The sequence below is a fragment of the Callithrix jacchus genome, chromosome 5 (assembly GCF_049354715.1).
Source record: "Callithrix jacchus isolate 240 chromosome 5, calJac240_pri, whole genome shotgun sequence".
NCBI lineage: Eukaryota > Metazoa > Chordata > Mammalia > Primates > Cebidae > Callithrix > Callithrix jacchus.
Window position 1 is genome coordinate 143549838 of NC_133506.1, and position 25966 is coordinate 143575803.

The 25966-nt window shown below is 43.3% G+C and overlaps 1 protein-coding gene across 8 annotated transcripts in view; it reads right to left on the minus strand.

Moving 5' to 3' along the window:
• Positions 1-25966, minus strand: part of SPATA13 (spermatogenesis associated 13) — a 326284-nt gene that overhangs the window by 87563 nt on the left and 212755 nt on the right. The gene's annotated exons all lie outside the window — the stretch shown is intronic.

Below are 25966 nucleotides of genomic sequence, written 5' to 3' on the forward strand. Positions count from 1 at the left end.
AATGCTAACTGAGAGCCACACTGGGCCACCCAAACACAGATGGGAGGGACTGAGCTGGGACATGCCAGGGCAGCTTCTGGAAGGAAGCACATTGGTGGGGGGCTTTTTCCAACTGGCCACGGACTGGAGACAAGTGAGTCTGCTGCTGAAGTATATTGGAAATTCAGGGCTGGGGGACTTCCGGCCAAGACGGCCGAACAGGAACAGCTCCGAGGCACAGTTCCCAGTGAGAGCGATGCAGCACGAGTGATCTCCACATTTCCAACTGAGGTACCACGTTCATCACAACGGGACTGCTTGTACAGCAGGTGTAGCCCCAGGAGGGCAAACTGAGACAGGGTGGGGCATTGCCTCACCCAGGAAGTGCAATGGGCCAGAGGACCCCGCTCCTACCCAATGGAGGCCATCAGGGACTTTTTGGCCACTCTAGCACCCTGGTTCAGATACTGCACTTTTCCCACGGTGTTTACAGCCCACAGACCAGGAGATTCCCGCCAGGCCGACAAGCACTGCGGGTTTTCAGCACAAATCTGGGCAGCTGTTTTAGCTGGCACCTGGAAGACTGAAAAAAAAGGGGACTGAAGGCAGGGGGCCAAGTGATCTGGCTCAGCAGGTCCCACACCTACAAAGACTTGCAAACTGAAACCCACTGGCTTGAAATTTTTGCAGCCAGCACAATAGTTTAAGCCTGACCCAGGACAGTCAAGATTGCTGGGGGAAAGGGCGTCCGCCATTATTGAGGCAGTCTGCCATTACCAAGGCAGTTCTAACCTAACCTGTGTAAACAAAATTGCAACGAAGTTTACACAACAGCTGGGTGGAGACTGCAGCAGCTCAGCAATGCCTCTGCAGGCAGACTGACTAGACTCCCAACTGGGCAGGGCATCTCTGAAAAAAGGCAGCAGCTCATCAGGGACTTATAAGTAAAGCCCTACTTTCCTGGGACAGAGCACCTGGGAAAAGAGGTGGTTGTAAGTTCTGCTGCAAACTTAAATGTCCCTGCCCAGTAGCTCTAAACGGAACCAGGGAGCTCCCAGCACAGCACCTGAACTCTGATAAGGGATCTGGCTCCTCAAGCAGCTCCCTGAGCCCCGTATATCCAAAGAGCCACCTCACACAGGAAAGCTCTGGCTGACATCTGGCAGGTAGGCTTCTGGGACAAAGCTACCAGAGGAAGGAACAGGTGGCAATCCTTGCCCCTGTGGGTGACTCCCAGGCCAACAGGGTCTGGAATGGACCTCCAGCAATCCTACAGCAGAGGGGCCTGACGGTTAGAAGGAAAACTAAAAACCAGAAAGAAATAGCTTCAACATCAACAGAAAGGACATCCACTCAGAGACCTCATCTGAAATTCAGCCACTTCAAAGACCAAAGGTAAATAAATCAATGAAGATGGGAAGAAACCAGTGCAAAAATGATGAAATCACCAAAAGCCAGAATGCCTCTCCTCCCCCTCCAAGGGATCAAAACTCCTCACCAGCAAGGGAACAAAACTGGATGGAGAATGAGTTTGACAAACTGACAGAAGACTTCAGAAGGTGGATCATAACAAACTTCTCTGAGCTAAAGAAACATGTTCTAACCCAATACAAAGAAACTAAGAACCTTGAGAAAAGGTTAGACGAATGCTAACTAAAATAACCAGCTTAGAGAAGAACATAAACGACTTCATGGAGCTGAAAAGCACAACACGAGAACTTCACGAAGCATACAAGTTTCAACAGCCAAATCGATCAAACAGAAGAAAGGATATCAGAGATTGAAGATCAACTCAATGAAATAAAACGAGAAGGCAAGATTAGAGAAAAAAGAGTGAAAAGAAATAAAGCCTCCAAGAAATATGGGATTATGTAAAAAGATCTAATCTACGTTTGATCGGTGTACCTGAATGTGATGGGGAGAATGAATCCAAGCTGGAAAACACTCTTCAGGATATTATCCAGGAGAAGTTCCCCAACCTAGCAAGGCTGACGGTCCCCTGCCTTCAGTCCCCTTTTTTTTCAGTCAAATTCCTAACATTCAAATTCAGGAAATATAGAAAACAAAGATATTCCTCAAGAAGAGCAAACCCAAGGCGCATAATCATCAGATTCTCCAGGGTTGAAATGAAGGAAAAAATGCTAAGGGCAGCCGGAGAGAAAGGTCAGGTTACCCACAAAGGGAAGCCGATTAGACTCACAGCAGATCTCTCAGCAGAAACCCTACAAGTCAGAAGAGAGTGGGGGCCAATCTTCAACATCCTTAAAGAAAAGAACTTTCAACCCAGAATTTCATATCCAGCCAGACTAAGCTTCATAAGTGAAGGAGAAATAAAATCCTTTACAGACAAGCAATTGCTCAGAGATTTCATCACCACCAGGCCTGCCTTATAAGAGCTCCTGAAAGACTAAACATGGAAAGGAACAACCAGTACCAGCCACTGCAAAAACATACCCAATGGTAAAGACTGTCAACACAATGAAGAAACTGGATCAACTAATGGGCAAAACAACCAGCTAATATCAAAATGGTGGGATCAAATCCACATGTAACAATATTAACCTTAAATGTAAACAGCCTAAATGCCCCAATCAAAAGACACAGACTGGCAAGTTGGATAAAAAGTCAAGATCCATTGGGGTGTAGTATTCAGGAGACCCATCTCACGTGCAAAGACACACATAGACTAAAAATAAAGTGATGGAGGAAGATTTACCAAGAGAATGGAGAGCAAAAAAAAAAAAAAAAAAAGCAGGAGTAGCAATCCTAGTCTCTGATAAAACAGACTTTAAACCAACAAAGACCAAAAGAGACAAAAAGGGCATTACAAAATGGTAAAAGGATCAATGCAACAAGAAGAGCTAACCATCCTAAATATATATGCACCCAATACAGGAGCACCCAGATACATAAAGAAAATTCTTAATGACCTACAAAGAGACTTAGACTCCCACACAATAATAGTCCACTGTCAATATTAGATAGATCAACAAGACAGAAAATTAACAAGGATATCTAGGACTTGACTCAGATCTGGACCAAGCAGACCAAATATAAATCTCCAAAACTCTCCACCCCAAATCCACAGAGTATACAATCTTCTCAGTACCACATTGCACTTAACTCTAAAATTGACCACATAATTGGAAGTAAATCACTCTGCAGCAAATGCAAAAGAATGGAAATCATAACAACCAGTCTCTCAGATCACAGTGCAATCAAATTAGAACTCAGGATTAAGAAACTCACTCAAAACAGCACAATAACATGAAAACTGAACAACCTGCTCCTGAATGACTACTGGATAGATAATGAAATGAAGGCAGAAATAAAAATGTTCTTCAAAACCAATGAGAACGAAGACACAACATACCAGAATCTCTGGGACACATTTAAAGCAGTGTCTAGCGGGAAATTTACAGCACGAAATGCCCAGTATGAGAACCAAGGAAAGATCTAAAATCGACACCCTATGGTCACAATTAAAAGAACTAGAGAAGCAAGATCAAACAAATTCAAAAGCTAGCAGAAGACAAGTAATAACTAAGATCAGAGCAGAATTGAAGGAGATTGAGACACAAAAAAACCCTTCAAAAAATCAATAAATCCAGGTGCTGTTTTTTGAAAAGATCAACAAAACAGATAGACTGCTAGCCAGACTAATAAAAAAGAAAAGAGAGGAGAATAGAATAGATGGAATAAAAAATGATAAAGGGGATATCACCATCAATCCCACAGAAATATAAACTACCATCAGAGATTATTACAAACAACTCTATGCACATAAATCAGTAAATCTAGAAGAAATAGGTAAATTCCTGGATACTTACACCCACCCAAAACTAAACCAGGAAGAAGTTGAAATCCTGAACAGGGCTGAAGGGCTGAGGACTGAAGTTGAGGCAGGAATTAATAGCCTACCAACCAAAGAAAGTCCAGGTCCAGATGGGTTCACAGCCAAATTCTACCAGACGGACAAAGTGGAGCTGGTACCATTTCTTCTGAAACTATCCCAAACAATACAAAAAGAGGGAATCCTCCCTTACTCATTTTATGAGATCAACATCATCCTGATACCAAAACCTGGCAGAGGCACAACTAAAAAAGAAAATTTCAGGCCAATATTCATAATGAACATCAATGCTAAAATCTTCAATAAAATACTGGCAAACCAAATGCAACAGTACATCAAAAAGCTTATCTATCACAATCAAGTAGGCTTCATCCAGGGGTGCAAAACTGGTTCAACATACACAAATCTATAAACATAATCCATCACATAAACAGAACCAAAGACAAAAACCACATGATTATCTCAATAGATGCAGAGAAGGCCTTCAACAAAATTCAACAGCCCTTTATGCTAAAAACTCAATAAACTAGCTATTTGATGATAAGTATCTCAAAATAATAAAAGCTATTTATGTAAAATCTGGAAGCATTCCCTTTGAAAACTGGCACTAGACAAGGGTATCCTCTCTCACCATTCCTATTCAACATAGTATTAGAAGTTCTAGCCAGAGCAATCAGGCAAGAAAAAGAAATAAAGGGTATTCAATTAGGAAAGGAGCAACTCAAATTGTCTCTATTTGCAGATGACATGATTGTATATTTAGAAGACCCCAATGCCTCAGCCCAAAATCTCCCTAAGATGATAAGCAACTTCAGCAAAGTCTCAGGATATAAAATCAATGTGCAAAAATCACAAGCATTCCTATACACCAATAACAGACTAACAGAGAGCCAAATCATGAGTGAACTCTCATTCACAATTTGCTACAAAAAGAATAAAATACCTAGGAATAGAACTAACAAAGGATGTAAAGGACCTCTTCAAGGAGAACTACAAACCACTGCTCAACGAAATAAGAGAGGACACAAACAGATGGAGAAACATTCCATGTTCATGATTAGGAAGAATCAATATTGTAAAAATGGCCATACTGCCCAAGGTAATTTATAGATTCAATGCTATCCCCATTAAGCTACCACTGACCTTCACAGAACTGGAAAAAACCACCTTAAACTTCACAAAAAGACTCCACATAGCCAAGACAATCCTAAGCAAAAAGAACAAAGCTGGAGGCATCATGCTACCTGACTTCAAACTATAGTACAAGGCTACTGTAATCAAAACAGCATGGTACTGGTATCAAAACAGCATGGTACTGGTACCAAAACAAACATATAGACCAATGGAACAGAACAGCGGCCCCGGAATTTTCACCACACATCTACAACCATTTGATCTTTGACCACCAGACAAAAACAACCAATGGGGAAAGGATTCCTTGTTTAATAAATGGTGTTGGGAAAACTCGCTAGCCATGTGCAGAAAGCTGAAACTGGACCCCGTCCTTACACCTTATAAAAAATTAACTCCAGATGGATTAAAGATTTAAACATAAGACCTAATACCATAAAAACCCTAGAAGAAAACATAGGCAGTACTATTCAGCACATAGGCATGGGCATGAACTTCATGACTAAAACACCAAAAGCAATGGCAACAAAAGCCAAAATAGACAAATGGGATTTAATTAAACTCCAGAGCTTCTGCACAGCAAAAGAAATAATCATTAGAGTGAACGCTGAACCAAAGTATGGGAAAAAAATTTTGCAAGCTACCTATCTTACAAAGGGCTAATATCCAGAATCTACAAAGAACTAAAACAAATTTACAAGAAAAAAACAACCCCATCAAAAAGTGGGCAAAGGATATGAACAGACACTTCTCAAAAAAAGACATTTATGTAGCCAACAAACATATGAAACCAGTTCATCATCACTGGTCATTAGAGAAATGCAAATCAAAACTACACTGAGATACCATCTCACATCAGTTAGAATGGCAATCATGAAAAAAATCTGGAGACAACGGATGCTGGAGAGGATGTGGAGAAATAGGAATGCTTTTACACTGTTGGTGGGAGTGTAAATTAGTTCAACCATTGTGGAAGACAGTGTTGCCATTCCTCAAGGATCTAGAAATAGAAACACCATTTGACCCAGCAATCCCATTACTGGGTATATACCCAAGAATTATAAATCATGCTATTATAAAGACACATGCATATGTATGTTCACTGTAGCACTGTTTATGATAGCAAAGACCTGGAACCAACCCAAATGCCCATGAATGATAGACTGAATAAAGAAAAGGTGGCACATATATACCAAGGAATACTATGCAGCCATAAAAAGGATGAGTTCTTGTTCTTTGCAAGGACATGAATGAAGCTGGAAATCAACATTCTCTGCAAACTGACACAAGAACAGAAAATCAAACACTGGATGTTCTCACTCATAAGTGAGTGTTGAACAATGAGAACACATGGACACAAGGAGGAGACTATCACACACTGGGGTCTGTTGGGGTTGGAGGGCTGGGGAGGGATAGCATGGGATAGGGAGATTGGGGAGGGATAACATTAGGAGAAATACCTAATGTAGGTGATGGGGGGATGGAAGCAGCCAACCACCATGACACGGGTATACCTATGTAACTTCCTGCAAGATCTGCACATGTACCCCAGAACTTAAAGTATAATTAAAAAAAAAAAGAAAAAGAAAGAAATTCAGGGCTGGGCGCTGTAGCTTACGCCTGTAATCTCAGCATTTTGGGAGTCCAAGGCGCGTGGTTCACCTGAGGTCAGGTGTTTGAGACTAGCCTGGCCAACAGAGTGAAACCTCATCTCTATGAAAAATACAAAAATGAGCTGGGCGTGATGGTGTGTGCTTGTAATTCCAGCTACTCGGGAGGCTGAGTCAGAAGAATCACCTGAACCCAGGAGACGGTGGTTGCAGTGAGCCAAGATTGCACCACTGTACTCCAACCTGGACAATAGAGTGAGTGAGACTCCATCTCAAAATAAATAAATAAATAAATAAAAATAATTCAGAGATAAAAATTCAAATAAAACAAATTCAGCACCTTCTTCCTCATCCCATGTGCCCTGACACCCACACATGCCTGTGCCCACATCCACCCCCCCATCATCTGCTTTCACACCCTTTGCCCCATGCCTGTATCTATATCTTTACTCCACACACGTCTTTCTCACACACCTGTGCCCGTGCCCTTCCCGCACACCTGTGTCCAGGCCCTTCTCGCACACCTGTGTCCATGCCCTTCCCTCACACCTGTGTCCATGCCCTTCCCTCACACCTGTGTCTGTGCCCTTCCCTCACACCTGTGTCCACCTTCCCTCACACGTGTCCATGCCCTTCCCTCACACCTGTGTCCGTGCCCTTCCCTCACACCTGTGTCCACCTTCCCTCACACGTGTCCATGCCCTTCCCGCACACCTGTGTCCATGCCCTTCCCTCACACCTGTGTCCATGCCCTTCCCTCACATGTGTCCATGCCCTTCCCGCACACCTGTGTCCACCTTCCCTCACACCTGTGTCCATGCCCTTCCCTCACACCTGTGTCCATGCCCTTCCCTCACACGTGTCCATGCCCTTCCCGCACACCTGTGTCCATGCCCTTCCCTCACACCTGTGTCCATGCCCTTCCCTCACACCTGTGTCCATGCCCTTCCCTCACACGTGTCCATGCCCTTCCAACACACCTGTGTCCACCTTCCCTCACACGTGTCCATGCCCTTCCCGCACACCTGTGTCCATGCCCTTCCCTCACATCTGTGTCCATGCCCTTCCCTCACACGTGTCCATTCCCCTTCCCTCACACCTGTGTCCGTGCCCTTCCCTCACACCTGTGTCCACCTTCCCTCACACGTGTCCATGCCCTTCCCGCACACCTGTGTCCATTCCCCTTCCCTCACACCTGTGTCCATGCCCTTCCCTCACACCTGTGTCCATTCCCTTCCCGCACACCTGTGTCCATTCCCCTTCCCTCACAGCTGTGTCCATTCCCTTCCCACACACCTGTGTCCATTCCCCTTCCCTCACACCTGTGTCCATTCCCTTCCCGCACACCTGTGTCCATTCCCTCCCCACACACCTGTGTCCATTCCCTCCCCACACACCTGTGTCCATTCCCTCCCCACACACCTGTGTCCATTCCCTCCCCACACACCTGTGTCCATGCCCTTCCCACACACCTTTGTTCGTGCCCTTCCCTCACACCTGTGTCCATGCCTTCCCCATCATGCAAACCTGTGTTCATGCCCTTTGCCCCACACTTATGTCCATGGCCTTCCCCTGAAAAATGAAAATGCTGCTCCCCCTTAACCTTTCCCATCAAGCCAAGACCTACTCAGCCTTCAAGTGGTAGCTTACATGTCTCAGCCCCCCTTACTAATCTCAATGAATAGTTATTAGATGAATGAATGATAGATTATGATAACCACAAAAGCTACCAATTTTTAAGTATTTACTACATGTCAGGCCTCCACACTAAGGTCTTGGAAAACATGTCACTGAGTAGCCATAGAAACCTAAGAGGTCACAGGATGATTCTCATTTTGCAGACAACCAGATGGACACTTGGGAAGGTTAGGTAATTTGCCTGGGAGTCCTCCAGCTGTCCCCCAAAAGCCCACACTCTTCTCCACTTCAGTAAACTAATAAACAGAGAGGCATAGTGGGCATCTGCACCCCTCACATCTGACTCCAATTCCAGGGCCTCACGAACCTGACTATAAATAAATCCTAGCAATCTTTAGACATCAGTCAAGGCCATAGAGGCCAAAGGCAAGAGAGGAACAAGAGGAGGACATTGTTTAAAGATCTTGGGATCCGATCCCAATTTAGCTTACTCCCATCAAGTGCAGAATCTGACCCCATGCAAAGAGAAACATCTCTCTTCTGCTCCTATGCCCCACCTTCTTGATGGGTTCGGTTTTTATTTGCCCCTACATCATTTCCAGTGAGAAGGGATTCCCAGACACAGCCACAGTTAAAGGGTCAAAGGGTTGATTCCATCTGGGACAAAAGAGGCTATGACGACCAAGACCATCAGCCGATTCCATTCATCAGAAGACTGATGGGCTACGACATGCCCTCTGCAGTTTAATGCTCTAAAGGAGAAATTAGGGGGCCAGGGGAGATGTCAGTTACATGTGAATGGGCCACATAAACAGGCGTGAATCATCTCTGCCCTGTAACTAGTTGCAAAGTAAGTTCAACATTTGGTATCACCCACCTATCCACCTTCATGTACTCTAGAAGGGATAGGGAAATTTTGTCATTTCAACATCTCAGAGCCATGACATGAACGAAATTGCTTAATCAAAAGGTCGAGTCCAGCTCCTGGGCACCGACATGAGGTAGTAGTAATGGTCTCACTGTGACTCGCATTGAATACAGTTGGGAAGGCATGATTCCTGTTTTAATTCAGGGGCTTAGAGAACTTCCTGATGCCACCAGAGGGCACTATAAGACCTTTTATCACCAAGGAGGAAAGACGGGCCCAAGAGACGAGACTCGGCCTAACCTTGGTGCTGTCATGTGGCTCCTCGGTAAGTCATTTCAGTGATCTGTGCTTCAGTGCTGTCTACAGAATAAGAGGTACCAAGATTTATGCATATATCCATTTCGTGAGCATCTACGGGGTGCAAGCGTCTGTGCAGGCCCCATGAGGAATTCAAGGCAGTGTAAAGTAATCACCCATTCTAGATAAGAAACCGGCAAGAGCAAAGCAACAGTTAGTAACACATGGTGTGACTGGGAGGCAGTAAATTAGGGGGACCAGGTGTCTGACTGACCCAGGAATGAGGGGTATCTCAGGATATGGGACTTGCAGGATTGAAGCCAGCACTAGCAAATGGGGATAACTGATCACTCTACAGTAAGCTGAACAATATCATTAGAAGGATGGCTCAATGTGATAGATTAGTAAAATTAAGGTGGAAGTGGGTTTGAAAAGCTTACATAGCCTCGGTCTAACTCCTCCTCATTTTTTGAAATGAACTGCAGGTGCCTCCTTCCCCGGGAATTCCTTCCTGAGCCCCCTGGAATGAATGAAATCCCTGACTCTGCTTCCACGAGGTTTCAGGCACTCATTGAATGGGTTTTACTAAAACAGATTATAATGATGGCTTTGTAGTTACTTTCAAACAAGACTGTGCACTTGCTGAAGGTAAGAATGGTGTGCTCCGCACACTTAGATGATTTCAGTTAATTCTGATGTGAAATTGTATCAGTTATCCTGCCCTATCTAATCCATACCAAGTTAACAGGTTGTTACAAGCCACTATATTTTTATAGAGTGAAGAAGTTGAAATTTCCTAACACTCAAAACTTAAGTTATAAGATTCAGATTTCATAAAACAAAACACATGCAGAAAATCTGGGTTTCTAATTGGGACAATATGCTTTTTAAAAGACCAGTGACTTACTATTTTGTTCATGAGCTGAACAACGTGATTGTTGTGTGCTGCTAAGAATGAAACTGAAAAGCATGGAAAAAAGCCTTTTCCTGGAATTTCTGAGTAACATACCAAGCTGCATTATTTAGAACTAATACTTTGACCTCTATTAACTAACCAAGGGTTGCACTTCAATTAGTGGTTTTGTAGCAAGTCTTATAAATTGTGGGAACTCTGCCAGAGATATGAACGGAACAGAACTAAGAAGGAATTGCAGATGGGAATATTGTGAAATCCACTGTCTACAAGCTGGATTCTAGGGTGTATGAACTTTAGAATGGAACTTTTTTTTTTCTTTTAGTAATAATGAGAATTTTCTCTCTCTCTCTCTCTCTCTCTCACACACACACATACACACACACACACACACACACATTCTGACCAGTAATTTTTTTAAAAAAACTTAAATTTGAAATTCAGGAATACAGACCAGATTAAACGTACAAACAAGTAAGAAGGTTTTTGTAATATCCTTATCATGTACATCAGGGGTGTCCAATCTTTCACATCGGGGTGTACAATCTGGGGCACACAATGGAAGAACTGTCTTAGGTCACACATAAAATACACTAACAAAACTGCTGATGAGATTAAAAAACAAACAATCTCAATGTTTTAAGAAAGTTTACGAATTTGTGACGGGCAGCATTCAAAGCCTCCCTGGCCCATGGCCCACGTTTAGAGAAGCTTGATTGACATGATAGCAAAGTGACGCTGAAAGAAAACGTACTGAAATCCAGAATGCTAAAGATGAGTGCAGACCTTTGTATCACAGCTGCACACAATGTTGCCCTAGGGAACATCTGACTCCTATTCATGACAGTGAGAACGCTAGGGCCCCGCGAGGCTGAGTGGCTTACTACCATTGCTGTAGTGACAGCACAGTAGGGTGGAAATCCGAGGGTCCTGCCCTGCTACCTCCTGGCCAGAATCCATGAGTCATGCTGGACCCTCTTCCTTCCCTGCAGATTGCACTGGTCACCAGGTCTAGGCGACTCTAGGCCCTTTGTCAGCCTGGTGGCCGGCGCCTCATTCCCAGCCTGTATTACCTTACCTTCCACCTGCATGACCACGGTCCCGCTCACTGCCCACCCACCCTTCACTCTGCTGCCAGAGTCCTTTCCACACTGCAGATGGGCTGTGTCACAGAACCCAGGGTCACTGTGGAATGTCCTCTGCTTAGTATGGGACCCCTTTCCCTCCAGCAGGGCTGAGTTACTGGCCATGATCCTCATAACACCATGCCTTTGCGAGTTTCCTTATCTGCTTTCAGACTCTTTCTCGCCGTTGTTTTCTCTCTGTGTTTTGGGAACCACAATTCCCAGGTTCCTGACAAGTGGCTTCTGGCCAGTTTTGGCCATGGGCAGTGGTAGTGGGAGGCAGGGCCACAGTATTCTGTGGGAGCATGCAGCAGCTGCAGTGTCTGTGACTCCAGCTCTGCTGGGAAGCTCCTCCCTTCCAGGTTCTAGATCCTGCAGGCAGCTCCAGCTCCCAGCTCAGGCAACACACCCTCTCATTTACCCTCCAGCCCAGGGGCTGCCAGCAACTTCTTGCTATTGCTTGTCTCTGAGTTGCTTCACTGTATTCTCTTGTTTCTCTGCTATATAAAAATAACCCCTGTATTAGATTCTTTGTTTGAAATACCTAGAGACACTCCTGTAGCGTTTCCCACATGGCTCTGCCATCTTGCCTTCCTTGTCTGGCTTCTCCACTAACCTCTCTGAAGGAGCATGGAAAGTTCTCTAAAGGCAGAAGCCACATCTTATTTTGCTGTGTCCTTAGCATGTGTCTGTTGAATGACTGGCTGAAGGGGCCACTGGCTTTTTATACCTCAGGTCTGACACCCCAACATTTGGGCCAGATGGGTCTCTGTTGTGGGAGCTGACTTGTGCTTTGTAGGATGTCTAGCAGAACTGTGGCCACTGATGGTATTAGGAAGAAGAACTGTAATAAGAAGAGAGAGTGCTGAAAACCAAGAATGTGCTACCAACTAGTTTCAGAAGAGTTTCTCCGAAACTACTGGAAAAAAGTTTTAAGAGACTCCATCCTGCTATGTTGCCCAGGGTGCCCTCAGATTCTTACTCAAGTTTTCCTCTCGCCTCATCCTCCAAGTAGCTGGGATAACAGATACACACCACAACCAGTTAAAACTACTGAAATGTATCATTTCCTTTTCTTTTCTTTCCTTTTTTGTTTTGTTTTGAGACAGAGTCGGTATCCTCCAACCTCAGCTTCCCGAGTAGCTAAGATGACAGACACGTGCCACCATGCCCCAATGTCTGTATTTTTAGTAGAGATGGGGTTTCACTATGTTGGCCAGGCTGGTCTGGAACTCCTGACCTCAAATGGTCCGCCTGCCTCGGCCTCCCAAAGTGCTGGGATTACGGGCATGAGCCACCATGCCCAGCCACAATTTACAACATTCCTAAAGAGAAAGCATACAAAGTCCTAATTTCAGAGATGAAGTTAGTCCCCAGGCCTAATGCCAGACACTGTCCTTCCCCTTCCCAGCCCCAACATACACAACTTATTAAAGGAAATAAGCCCCCTCACCCATGGATCTCATACCCTCAGGGTCTCTCTGTGCATAGAGTAGGTAAGATGCCTCAAAAGAGCATCTGTAGCTCTGGCTTCATTTAAATATTCAATCACTGAAGTTCAATGTTTGTGAATTAAAATTATATGGAGAAATGTAACTGGAGTAAGTGTATCTTTGGGAGAAGTGTCAATTTCATACAAGTGTGTGATTGTCTTGGCTTGCCTTACAGGGGTCACTGGGCTGAACAACATTCCTGCAGGTGAGATGGTGTTTCCCCAACAGGGATGTATGTTTGCTTTGTCAATCCTCTGGGGTGATGGGGTGGAGAAAACGAGGATTTGCAAAGGCAGGTCTTAGACCACAAAGGAAAATCTTCCTTCTGTGTCTAAAGTTGCAGGTCGGGCTGGTGAAGTGAGAGATGAAAGGGCCGGTAGGTCTGAGCCTGTGCGAACGATGACGGCATCCTCCACACTGCCCCTCCCCGTCCATGTCCCCAAGCTCTTTATGTACAGTGACAGCCTCTAAGCTCCTCTTCCGCCAATCTCACCCCAACCTTGGAAGGCTCCAGGGGAGCTGTTGCCAGCCACAGCCCTAAAGACAGCCCTGCATCTTGACTTCCGACAGCCATGGCCTGTCCACCAGGTTTCTGGTGGCAAACAAGACTGCAGCAGTAACTACCCAGTTCCTGGTTACGTACCTCATGCCTGCAACCCATGCCAAAACTGATGTCACCATGAGACCGCACCTCCCCCACATTTACCATTCAGAGCGATGAAAGTTTTCCAGATGGATGGCCCTAATCCTGAAGGCACTGTGAAGGTCACTGGAGCAAAAACAATGTCCCTGCTTGGCAGAGGCACACTGGCCCAAATTGAGCTGTGTGTCACTGGGTTCACAGGCAAAGACACCCAACAGTGCAGTCAGCACAGAATACCCCTAAAGGGAATGGTGTAGCTTTTATATCCACAGCTTAATTAGACATACTTAATGACTGTGTGTAAGAGCATATATGTGTATTGTATTTTATTTTCACCGCATTTATTGTAGTGCTCGATATTTTTTGTTTTTGCATTAAATGTGTTTCCAGGCAGAGCCCCAATTTATAGTTTTGTATTCTGAGGAAATGAGATGGATTTTGAACTCAGCTTCCACCTAGGAGCCTATCAGGTCTTCAAGCATGGGATATCCCCACAGACCATTCCGTCACCCACCGCTGAGGACAGAGGCCAGAAGAGGCCCTTTCTCTGTGCTGTGTAATCAAGTATCTCATCCTCTCAAATGAGTTTTACATATTAAAGCAGTTGCTGAACATGCCTTCTGCTGTCTAATTTAAACTGTCTTCTAACTGAACTGACATTGAGATATTGTTTCCCTGCAAGCCCTCCCCGCCTCTTGGCACACATCTCCTCATTTAGGACATGCACGACAGCCATGTGGGATGATGCCACCAATGAACCAAGCCAGAGGTGGCCAGCTACTACTCCTGAACAGGGGTCCATGGCTCACACACCCCATCTCTCAGACGTCACCTTTGAGACTTCGTTAGAGATGTAGGCTCTCTTCACCAGCCACTGTGCTTGAACAAAACAAACACAGAATTCAGGAATAGTCTGGCGTCATATCCCACGGACATGGTTCCTTTGACACAGAGCTTAGTAACGTTTTAAATTGTCAGATGCTCAGTCGGGACTGAAATGAAAGCAAGTACTATATTCTGACTTTTGCGAGAAGTTCAAACCAGCTGAGTTTAGCTGCTAGAAAAACTAAAGAATCACTAAATCTTAAATATGCTGAGTCTCAAAAAGGAAAGTGGAGGTGCAAGGTGAGACAAGGTGAGACCCTTTAGAAGGTAGAAGAAAATGGGAGGTGACAGTCCCCAGGCAATTAAGGAGGGGAACAAACGTGCTGCTGAGAGCACAGATGCAGAGAACTCAGCAAGGACCCGAAAAGACCAGGGAGTGTCTGTCTCAGCAAGAGCGAGGGACAGGTGAAGGGGAGGAGGGGCAGCAGCTGAGGCTCAGAATTCGGGGTCAGGGTTCTTTGCTTTGAATTGCTTTGTTATGTGACCTGGGCTAGTCACACAGTATCTCTGAACTCAGCTTTCTCCATGGGATCCTAAAATGTCTTTTAGGGCAGTTTCCTTTACTTTTAGAGAAGCAAGTGCATTGGAGAGAGAATATTCTCACTGAAATATTAATTATTCTCATGGCATGACTCCGTTCTTGGTAAAGTGTAAACTTGATAGTAACAGATCATTGCTGATAGAAAATGGTATTCTGGGTCAAAATTTCTAGATCCAAAGAAGTGAAGTACTCCGTCGGAAAGCCAATGGATTTCAGTTTATGATACATGCATCTGGCCTTAGGCAAAAGCACCTGTGGAGGTGCAGAAGATGTACCCCACATGCAGGTGGCTGCTTTGGGGTTGATCTGCTTTGTGATTCACAGATTTTAAGCACTGCCTACTCCTTGCAATCATCCTGCCAGCTCAAAGGTCAAGGCCAGATGGAAGCGATATGCCACCAGGCTCAGTCAGAGATTGGCAAAGATTACCTGAATGTGGATCTGGAGAATGTGATCACTTTTCCCAAAGGATGCCTTGGAACCCAAACATATGTGAAATGCCATGATTTCATTTAAAAACTGGCTCTCTTTTCTCCATGAATAATATATGTCTTTGGACTCTTCAACTCTAACTGAAATGATAAACACCAGACATCTCAAAATTCTGAACCAGTACTATTCTAAGTATCAATTTTTAAGTCACTTTTTCAGACTTGAAGACACATTTCCTATAAGATTCTCGTATTATCTCCCCCATCCCACTTAATTTATAATGTAAATAAACTATGTTAAAAATGTGAATAGGATTTCTATACTAAAGCTGTTCATTAGTAACATGCTAATGTAAATGAAGTCATAATTCTATGAAAAGATGAACTGGATCTCTGACTTAGAAGCTGGAATGGTAGGCCAGGCATGGTGGCTCACGCCTATAATCACAGCACTTTGGGAGGCCAAGGCGGGTACGAGGTCAAGAGATCGAGACCATTCTGGTCAACAAGGTGAAACCCCGTCTCTACTAAAAATACAAAAATTAGCTGGGCATGGTGGTGTGCGCCTGTAGTCCCAGCTACTCGGGAGGCTGAGGCAGGAGAATTGCTTGAACCCAGAGGACGGAGGTTGCTGTGAGCCGAGATTGGTGCCATTGCACTCCAGTCTGGGTAACAACAGTGAAACTCCGTCTCAAAAAAAAAGAAGCTGGAATGGTAGCAGAATGAGAAAAAGAGGAGGGAGAAGAGTATTGTCCTCTTTCTAGTATAAGAAAGACCCTTCGCAGTGTTCTGAAGTGGGTGCTGTGTCTCTGGCATTCTGTGATTCTCCTCCCTATGACTGTCATCTCTAAGTTGCTCTCGCCCTCTCTCTCCCACAATGTTCCTTAATACAAGCGGTCACTGCAGCCTCCTGACCATCTTCCTCCAACTTCTCCGTACAGGAGTGTGTCCTCGGTGTTGTGGAGTTGGGCTGACCATAGCAGGCCAGCGCACAGGTGTCAAGTCACTGTACCTTCCTCTGCTGTGATGTGCTATTGCACCTAAGGTCAGACCTGCTCCGGGTCAGCTCCTGTAAACCACCGGCCACACACCTATCCTCATGGCACCTCCACTACACGGTGAGCTTGTTTTGTTTGTTGTTTGCTGTGTTTTCTCTCAATGGCAGCAACTTCAGGACTCAAGCACACAAGTGCTCAAGAAGAGCCCTTACCTGTAAGTAAGCAAGATTCAAGAGGCTGCCGCTGCCCTTCCACCAAACAAAGCCAGCCTTTCTTTTTTGCAGTATCTGGCAAAGTGGGTGCTCAGGCATGTGTTTCAGTGTGACCCACTGTGTTGAAACTTAATTTAAAAATCAATCCTGGCTTCACCCTTCCCTCTCTTCTCCCCCCCACAAAACCCATCAAAGTCTGCCGGTTCATTTCTTTTCTACTTAGAATTTTAGAACTTTAATGATACGGCAATTGACTAAGTCCCAAGAGTTCTTTTTGGGCCAAGTGTCCGGATGCAACAGAGCCAGGTGGTTTGGCAATAATCAATGCCTCAGTTGCCCGTGGGGTGGTTACATAGCAGTTCGGGGCTGCATGAAGCAAGGAACACCGGCCAACCCACCTAAGACTGTCATCATTTGAGTGAATGTAGATTAGAAAGGAACACTGATGGCCTCCATTTAAATGAGGTACTTGTGGTTTCTTTCCTCCAGCTTTTTTTTTTTTTTTTTTTTTTGAGACAGGGTCTCCGTTTGTCACCCAGGTTGGAGTGCAGCACGGCGCAGGCTGGAATGGCAAAATCATAGCTCACTGCAGCCTGAACTCCTTGCCTCAAGCAATCCTCCCCTCCTTGGCCTCCCAAAGTGCTAGGACTATAGGCAAGAGCCACCATGCCTGGAATCTTTCATCTCTGAACAAGAAAGAACTTCCTATGACATATTATACGTTCATTCATTCATTCAGCAAATGTTTTCTTGATCCCTCGTGTCTGAATGAAACTGGGGTAGACACACGAGGAGGGGAATAGTGAACAGCTGATGTGGTTCAGCCATCAGAGAGCTCCAGCAATGTGGGGACCCCTGGTGTTGTTATGAAGCCTGAAGCGGCCTTCTTCAGAAGACACATGGTTGCTAGAATGCCAGAGAGAGGAGGGATGCTGGAGTGCCGGGAGATTGAGACAGAGACCGCAGCTGGAGGATGCCAGGGTGGGGGAGCTTAGGCTTCGTGAACCACATAAAGGATGTGGGCTTTATTCTAAAGGTCATGGGAGCCGGCAGCAGAAGTTCCAGCAGGAGAAGCTATCACTGTCAGTGCCTCCAGATGAGACAATCTTGGTGTGGGCTGGGGAGACGTGCTGAGGAGAGAGTCAACATGGCCTGCTGACCAACTGAACAATACGGAGTGAGGGGAAAGGCAGGCGATTCCCATCATCAGGCTGGGTCCAATGGAGATGCACCTTACTAAGCTACAGTTGCCTGGAGGGGAGCAGGACGGGAGCCACAGAGTTCCATCTTAAATGTACTGACAGAAGAAAACTGCATTATCCTGGTGCATTTTTTTCTTGAGAAAGAAAATCAAGGCTAAAAATCACAGGATCATCTCAAGAGATACAGAAAAAGCCTTTGACAAAATTCAACATCCTTTTGTGATAAAAACTCTCAACAGAATGTTGAGACTTATTATGTTGAAGAACTTTCTCAACATGCATTGAGGAACTTTTGTGGAAGAACATTCTCATACAGGAATGTTCTTCAACATAATAAGATCATATACGACAAGTCCACAGCTAATAGCACACAGTGCAAAGCTGAAAGCTTTTCCTCTATGATCAGGAATAAGGCAAGGATGTCCACCCTCACTGCTTCTTTCCAACCTAATCCTGCAAGTCCTAGCAAGAGCAAATGGGCAAGAGAGAGAAATAAAGGCAACCAAATCAGAAAAGAAGTGAAACAGTCTGTTTGCAAATGACGTAATCTAACATACAGAAAACCCTAAAGACAACTGGAAACTGTCAGAACTAACAAACAAATTCAGTAAAACTGCAGAATAAACATCAACATGGAAAAATCTGTTGAATTTTTTTTCAGTTACATTTCTAGACACTAACAATGAACTACCCGAAAAGCAATCAAGAAAACAATTCCATTTGCAAAGGCATCAAAAAGAATAAAATACTTGGGAATAACTTTAATCAAGGAGGGTAAAAAGGTCTGTACACTGAAACCTATAAAATATCGATGAAAGAAACTGAAGAAGATACAAATAAATGGAAGGATATCCTATAAACACGAATTAGAAGAATATCATTAAAATGTCCATATTACTGAAAGTGATCTAAAGATTCAATGCCATGCCTATTAAAATTCCAATGAAATATTTTAAAAAAACCCTAAAATTCACATAGAACCATAAGATTCCAAATGGACAACGCAATCTTGAAAAGGAAAAATAAAGCTGGAGGCATCACACTAACTGATTTCAAACTATATTACAAATTTATGGTAATCAAAATCACACATTATTAGTATAAAACAGACATATATACCAATAGAATAGAATATGAAGCCCGGAAATAAACCCATGCATACACGGTCAACTTATCTTCAACAAAGGCACTAATGGGGAAAGGATAGTCTCTTGCAAAATGGTGCTGGGAAAACTGTATATCCACATGCAAAATAATAAAATTAGACTCTTAAACCAAAAATCAACTCAGAATGGATTAAAGACTTAAACATAAGACCTGGAACCATAAAAAACCATAGAACAAAACATACAAGAAAAGCTCCTTGACACTGGTCTTGGCAGTAAGTTTTTGCATATAACACAAAAAACATAGGCCACAAAAGCAAAAATAAACAGGTGAGACTGTATCAGGCTAAAAGATTTTTGCATACAAAGGAAACAACAAAGTCAGAAGGTAACCCATAGAATGGGAGAAAACATGTGCAAGTCACATAACCAGTAAAGGACTAATGTACATGATGTATGAGGATCTCCACCAACTCATCAGCAACAACAAGCAAAACCCTCAATAAACCACCTAATCACAAAATGTACAAAGGACATGCACAGGCATTTTTTTCAAAGAAGACATACAAATGGCCAAGGGGTATGTGAAAAGGTGCTCAACATCAAAGCCCTCGGGAAAATGCAAATCAAAATCACAGTGAGATACCACCCCACATCTGCTAGGATGGTTATTATCCAAAAGACCAGAGGTAACAAGTGGTGGTAAGGATGTGCAGAAAAGGAGACCCTCCTATACTACTGGCAAGAATGTAAATTAGTACAGCCACTGTGGAAAACAGCATGGAGGCTCCTCGAAAAACTAAAGATAGAACTACCATATGATACAGCAATCCCAATACTGGGTATATACACAAAAGAATGAAATCAACACCTCAAAACGATGTCTGCCCTCTCACGTTCATGGCAACACTGTTCACAGTAGCCAAGATACGAAATCGACCTAAGTGTCCCTGAATGGATGAACGGATAAAGAAAATGTGGTGAATACACACAACGGAGTACTGTTCAACCACGAAAAGGATATCCTGCTATTTGCAGCAACATGGATGAACCTGGGGGGCATTATGCTGAGTGAAATGAGCCAGGCACAGAGAGACAAACACAGTCTCATTTACACATGGAACCAAAAGCAGAGAGCAGAACTGCACTGTCGCTCTCACCTCCTGACAGGTGGCCTCCTTTTACTTCATCAAATAATCTTGGCAAGAGCTGTCTTTTCATCTCCAATTCCCTCACTACATACTTTAAGTGCAGCAATCTAGTTTCAGCAAAAACACTGACCTTTTAAAATTAAAAATGAAATGAAGTTTAAGTCTTACACTTCTGTCCATCTGAGACAACTGAACGCCTAACTAAGGTTTAATACAGAAAATGGGATGGCATCTTTAAAATACCTACTTTTGATACTATTGTGATCATAACTGTGTTCAAGGCGAATTCCTAAAATCAGCTTGTTCCATAGTACAGCTCTTGTGCACCTAAGCCAGAGGCTCGTGATGTCTATCTCTGCACCTATTGGAATGACCCCTGAGCATCAGTGCTGAGAGCTCCTCAACAGTGGCAGGGCCCAGGAAGCCACAGCTGACCTCAGCACGCTCCCCTGGAGATTAGAATCTTGTCCAGAAGACAACAAAAACATAGCTAGCAATCTCTACTTCCTGGGAACTTTGTGTTTTCCACCCAGTTTTGGTAAAATTCAGATTATAAAGGAAAACATCAATATCCGATCTTCAGTATAGGAGTGAATACGGTACTCAGCTCTTGAGGTTCTCACTTGACTTCAAATTAAACCAAATGCAGTAATTTCTGAAGAAGCTGAAGCTTTTCTGAACTTTCTTGTTTCCCTCCACACTTAGCAATATCCTTTTCCAGCCAGCTGATTAAAACTACATAATAAATGGAACTGCCAGGGATTTCTTTTGGCCTCTGGGTTCCCTAAAAATCTTAATGAGAAACCAGGGTGCATGAACTGAGAATGTCCGGGAACCTTCTGGATAAGAAGGTGACATCTATCTGCAATGAAAGATCATCTGAAAAGTCCCCTACCCCCACTGGTCCTCCCGATCTGCATGACTGACTGATCCACTGGAGAAAAGCCAATGTGAGCTGTCATCCACATGGGAAGGAAAATCACTCTTGCAGAACTCAGACTCCACCTATATTCACTCACTGGAGTGCTAGGAGCACTGGGAGATTATGAATTATACTGTTTTACTTCAATATTCCTTAGGCACAATCTATATTCTGTATTTTATTCTGCTGTGCTGCAACTTGGAATCTAATTAAGAGGAATATGGAACACAGGTTATTATCAGCCTGTTTAATAACAAAGCCTCCAATTACAGGAAATTCCTGGAAGAAAGGTGCTCACCCCCAGTTCCCTCACTATTCGGGGAGGCCACCAGGTCCTTGATTCTGAACACATTTGGTAACGCTGAGCTTCACCTGACACTAATTACCTCCTCCAGCCTGCTGACAAAAGGAATTTCAGTCTAAGAGTTGTTGAGCCCATTTTGACAGCAAGGCTTGTCCCTTCGCTCCTGAAAGCTCTTCAGCTGCTCCCACCAGGCAGTGCTGCTCAATTTCCCTAAATTATCACTGATAAGAAATATATATAACATCACACACAGACACACACACGCACGCACACACACACACACACACACACGGGGTGGGGAAAGAGAATGTTTCTATGCCAGATATTCTCAATACAACCACTCTCTATTATCACACCAATTTCACAGATGCAAGAATCTGAGGTTACATCCTAAGATCACACCACAGAAAGTGAGGGCCACCACGTGCACCAGGTAGTCTGGCCATAGCATCTGTGTTCCTAATCCACTGGGACTGCCTCTCTGATGGCTCAGGATAGCCAGTCTACATCTTGGGTGATGGGCAGAAGTAGCAGGTTACCGAGTGCTGAAAATTTCTTTACAGTTGCACAGTTTATCTTTACAAGTCACACAAATTTTGTATTCTTTTCATAAGATTTGTCTTGATTAAAAAAAACAACACTTGCCACCTTGCATCTACTTAGGAGACTGTTATATTAAAAACAAAACATAACAGAAAATGACAAGTGCTGGTGGGGATGTGGAGAAACTAGAATTTGGGAGTACTATTGGTGGGAATGTGAAATAGTGCAGCCGCTGTGGAAAGCAGTATGGTGTTTCCCCAAAAACGCAGACACAGAACTATTATATGCTCTGGCAATTCACTTCTGGCAATATACCCAAAAGAACTGAAATTGGGGACTGGAACAGATATTCATTTATTTTCTTTCCAATTTTTATTTTAAGTTGAGGGGCACATGTGCAGGATATACAGATTCGGTATCTAGGTAAATGTGTATCATGGTGGTTTGCTACACAGATCACCCTATCACCTAGATATTAAGCCCAGCATCCATTAGCTATTCTTCCTAACGCTCTCCCTCCTCGCATCCCAAACCCTCAGACAGACCCCAGCGTGTGTTGTTCCCCACCACGTGTCCACATGTTCAGCACCCACTTGTAAGTCAGTACATGCTGTATTTGGTTGTCTGTTCCTGCATTAGTTTGCTGAGGATAATGGCTTCCAGCTCCATGTAACTGCAAAGGACATGATCTCATTCCTTTATGACTGCACAGTATTCCATTGTGTGTATGTACCACATGTTCTTTATCCAGTCTATTACTGATGGGCATTTCGGTTGGTTCCATGTCTTTGCTATTATGAACAGTGCTGCAAAGAACATACACATGCATGTTTGTGTGTGTTTGTTTTGCGATGGAGTTTTGCCCTTGTTGCCCAAGCTGGAGTGCAATGGTGCAATCTCGGCTCACTGCAACCTCTGTACCCGAGGTTCAAGCAATTATCCTGCCTTGGCCTCCTGCACAACTGGGATTACAGGCGCTCACCAACACGCATGACCAATTTTTGTATTTTTAGTAGAGATGGGGTTTCGCCACATTGGCCAGGCTGGTCTCGAACTCCTGACCTCAGGTAATCCATCTGCCTCGGCCTCCCAAAGAGCTAGAATTATAGGCATGAGCCACCATGCCCGGCCTGCATGTATCTTTATAATAGAATGATATATATTCCTTTGGGTATACATCCAGTAATGGGATTGTTGGGTCAAATGCTATTTCTCGTTCTAGATCATTGCGAAATCGCCACACTGTCTTCCACAATGGTTAAACTAATATACATTCCCACAACAATGTAACAACAATGTAAAAGGCATTACTTTTCCTCCACAACCTTGCCAGCATCTGTTGCTTTTTGATTTTTTGATAACTGTCATTCTGACTGGTGTGAGATAGTATCTCATTCTGCTTTTGATTTGCATTTCTCTAATGATCAGTGATGTTGAGTTTTTTTTCATATTTCATGGCCATATGTATGTGTCCTTTTGAGAAGTGTCTGTTCATGTCCTTTTCCCACTTTTTAATGGGTTTGATTTTCTTGTAAATTTGTTTAAGTTCCTTGTAGACGTTGGATGTTAGACCTTGGCCAGATGGATAGATTGCAAAATTTTTCTCTCATTCTGTAGGTTGTCTGTTCACTCTGCTGTTTCTTTTTTTTTTTTTTGCTGTGAAGAGCTCTTTAGTGTAATTAGATCTCATGTGTCAATTTTTGCTTTTGCTGTGATGGCTTTTGGCATCTTCACCATGAAATCTTTGCTGGTCCCTATGTCCTGAATGGTATTGCCTAGATTTTCTTCTACGGTGTTTAAGGTTTGGGGTTTTACATTTAAGCTTCTAAGTTATCTTGAGTTGATTTTTGTAGATGGTGTAAGGAAGGGTTCCAGTTTCAATTTTCTGCTAGCCAATTCTCCCAGGACCATTCATTAAAAAGGGAATCCTTTCCCCATTGCTTGTTTTTAGTGAGGCTTGTCAAAGATCAGATAGTTGTAGGTGTACAGTCTTATTTCTGGGTTCTCTATTCTGTTCCATTGGTCTATTTTTGTGTTCTTGTACCAGTATCATGTCATTTTGGTTACTGCGGCCCTCTAGTATAGTTTGAAGGTGGGTAACATGATGCCTCCAGCTTTGTTCTTTTTGCTTAGAATTGCCTTGGCTATTCAGGTTCTTTTTTGGTTCCATATGAATTTTAAAATAGTTTTTTTTCTAATTCTGTGAAAAATGTCAATGGTAGTTTAATCAGAATAGTGTTCAATCTATACATTGCTTTGGCAGTATGGGCATTTTTACAATACTGATTCTTCCTATCCATAAGCATAGTGTTCTCCCATCTGCGTCATCTCTTTATTTCTTTGAGCAGTGGTTTATAGTTCTCCTTGAAGAGGTCCTTCACTTCCCTTGTTAGCTGTATTCCCAGGTATTTTATTCTTTTGGTGGCAATTGTGAATGAAAGTTCTTTCATAATTTGGCTTTCTGGTTGCCCATTGTTGGTATATAGAAATGCTAGCAATTTTGCACATTGGTTTTGTATTCTGAGAATTTGCTGAAGTTGTGTATCAACTGAAGAAGCTTTGGGGCTGAGACTATGGGGTTTTCAAGACACAGAATCTGTGTCATCTGCAAACAGGGAGAGAGTTTGACTTCCTGTCTTCCTATATGGATACCCTTTATTACTTTCTGTTGCCTGACTGCCTTGGCCAGGACTTCCAATACCATGTTGAACAGGAGTCGTGAGAGAGACAGCATCCTTGTCTTGGTGCTGGTTTTCAAGGGGAATCCTTCCAGCTTTTGCCCATTCAGTATGATGCTGGCTGTGGGTTTCTCACACATGGCTCTTATTGTTTTGAGGTATGTGGAACAGACATTTATACACCAACGTTCATAGCAGCATAACTCACAGCAGCCAACCGGCAGAAAAACCCAAGTGTCCATTGATGGATAAATGGATAAACAACATGTGGTATATACATATAATAGAATATTATTTAGCCTTAAAAAGAAAGGAAATTCTGACTCATGCTACAGCATGGATGAACCTGGAGGACATTATGCTAAGCGAAATAGGACAGTCACAAAAGAACAAATAGCGTATAATTCCAATTATTTGAAGGACCTAGAGTAGTCAGATTTGTAGAGAAAGAAAGTATAATAGTAATTTCTGGAGACTAGAAGGAGGAGGAGAAATGGGAGCTGTTGCTTAATGAGTACAGGGGTTCAGTTAGGGAGCTGGAGTTCTTGAGATGAACGGTAGTAATGGTTGCACCATCATGTTAACGCCATGAACTTAACACAAATGAATTTAATGCCTAAAAATGGTTAAAGCAGTGGCCAAATTTATGTTTTACATATTTTATTAAAATTAAAAAAAGCTCTGTCTACAAACATAAAAAATGCTTTTAACAATTTACCAGTTAAATCACTTAAACATTTCTAAAATATATTTGATTCAGGAAGATCCACAATTTTCCTACAGTTTTCTGAGCACAGTATTTCTTTAGATTTTTCATCTGCAAAATGAAAAATGCAGATAACAGTAACAGAGACTCTGAAGGACTCTCTGTGGTAAGAATTAAACGGTATTATTCCTGTGACTGTCTAACACATAACAGGCATTTGGGTTAGCCTCTGGCTGTTAGTACATATAATGTGAACCTGCCTATGAGCTTCAAGTGCAGGAACTGTCTCTCAGGAAGCAAAACTCCCCCTGTGGCTTCCTGACACTTACAATCCCTATATTAAGCCATGCGGTCATGCAGGAATCATCTAACACAGAATGCGTTACATAAAGTTACGTTTTTGCATGACTGATGCTCCCTCACTGGACCATAAACTCTTTAAAAGATGTGACCTTAGTCATCCGGAGCAACAGCATATACATACAGTGCAGTGTCTGGCACCTAATGGCAGCTCAATAAATATTTGTTGAAACATTCAGAGCTTCTTTGTAAACATTAGGTTTGGATGTCAGCAAAGTAAACGTATCCTTCTGTGGGAGGGACTACAAAAATTCTTCTCATCAATAGTCTGTACTTTATAATATAAAAAGGTATGTTTCCAACTTTTTCTCCCAAATACCTACCAAGAAAAAAGAGAAACAAGTCTGAGAATTGAAGAACCCGTGAAATTTAAGCCCC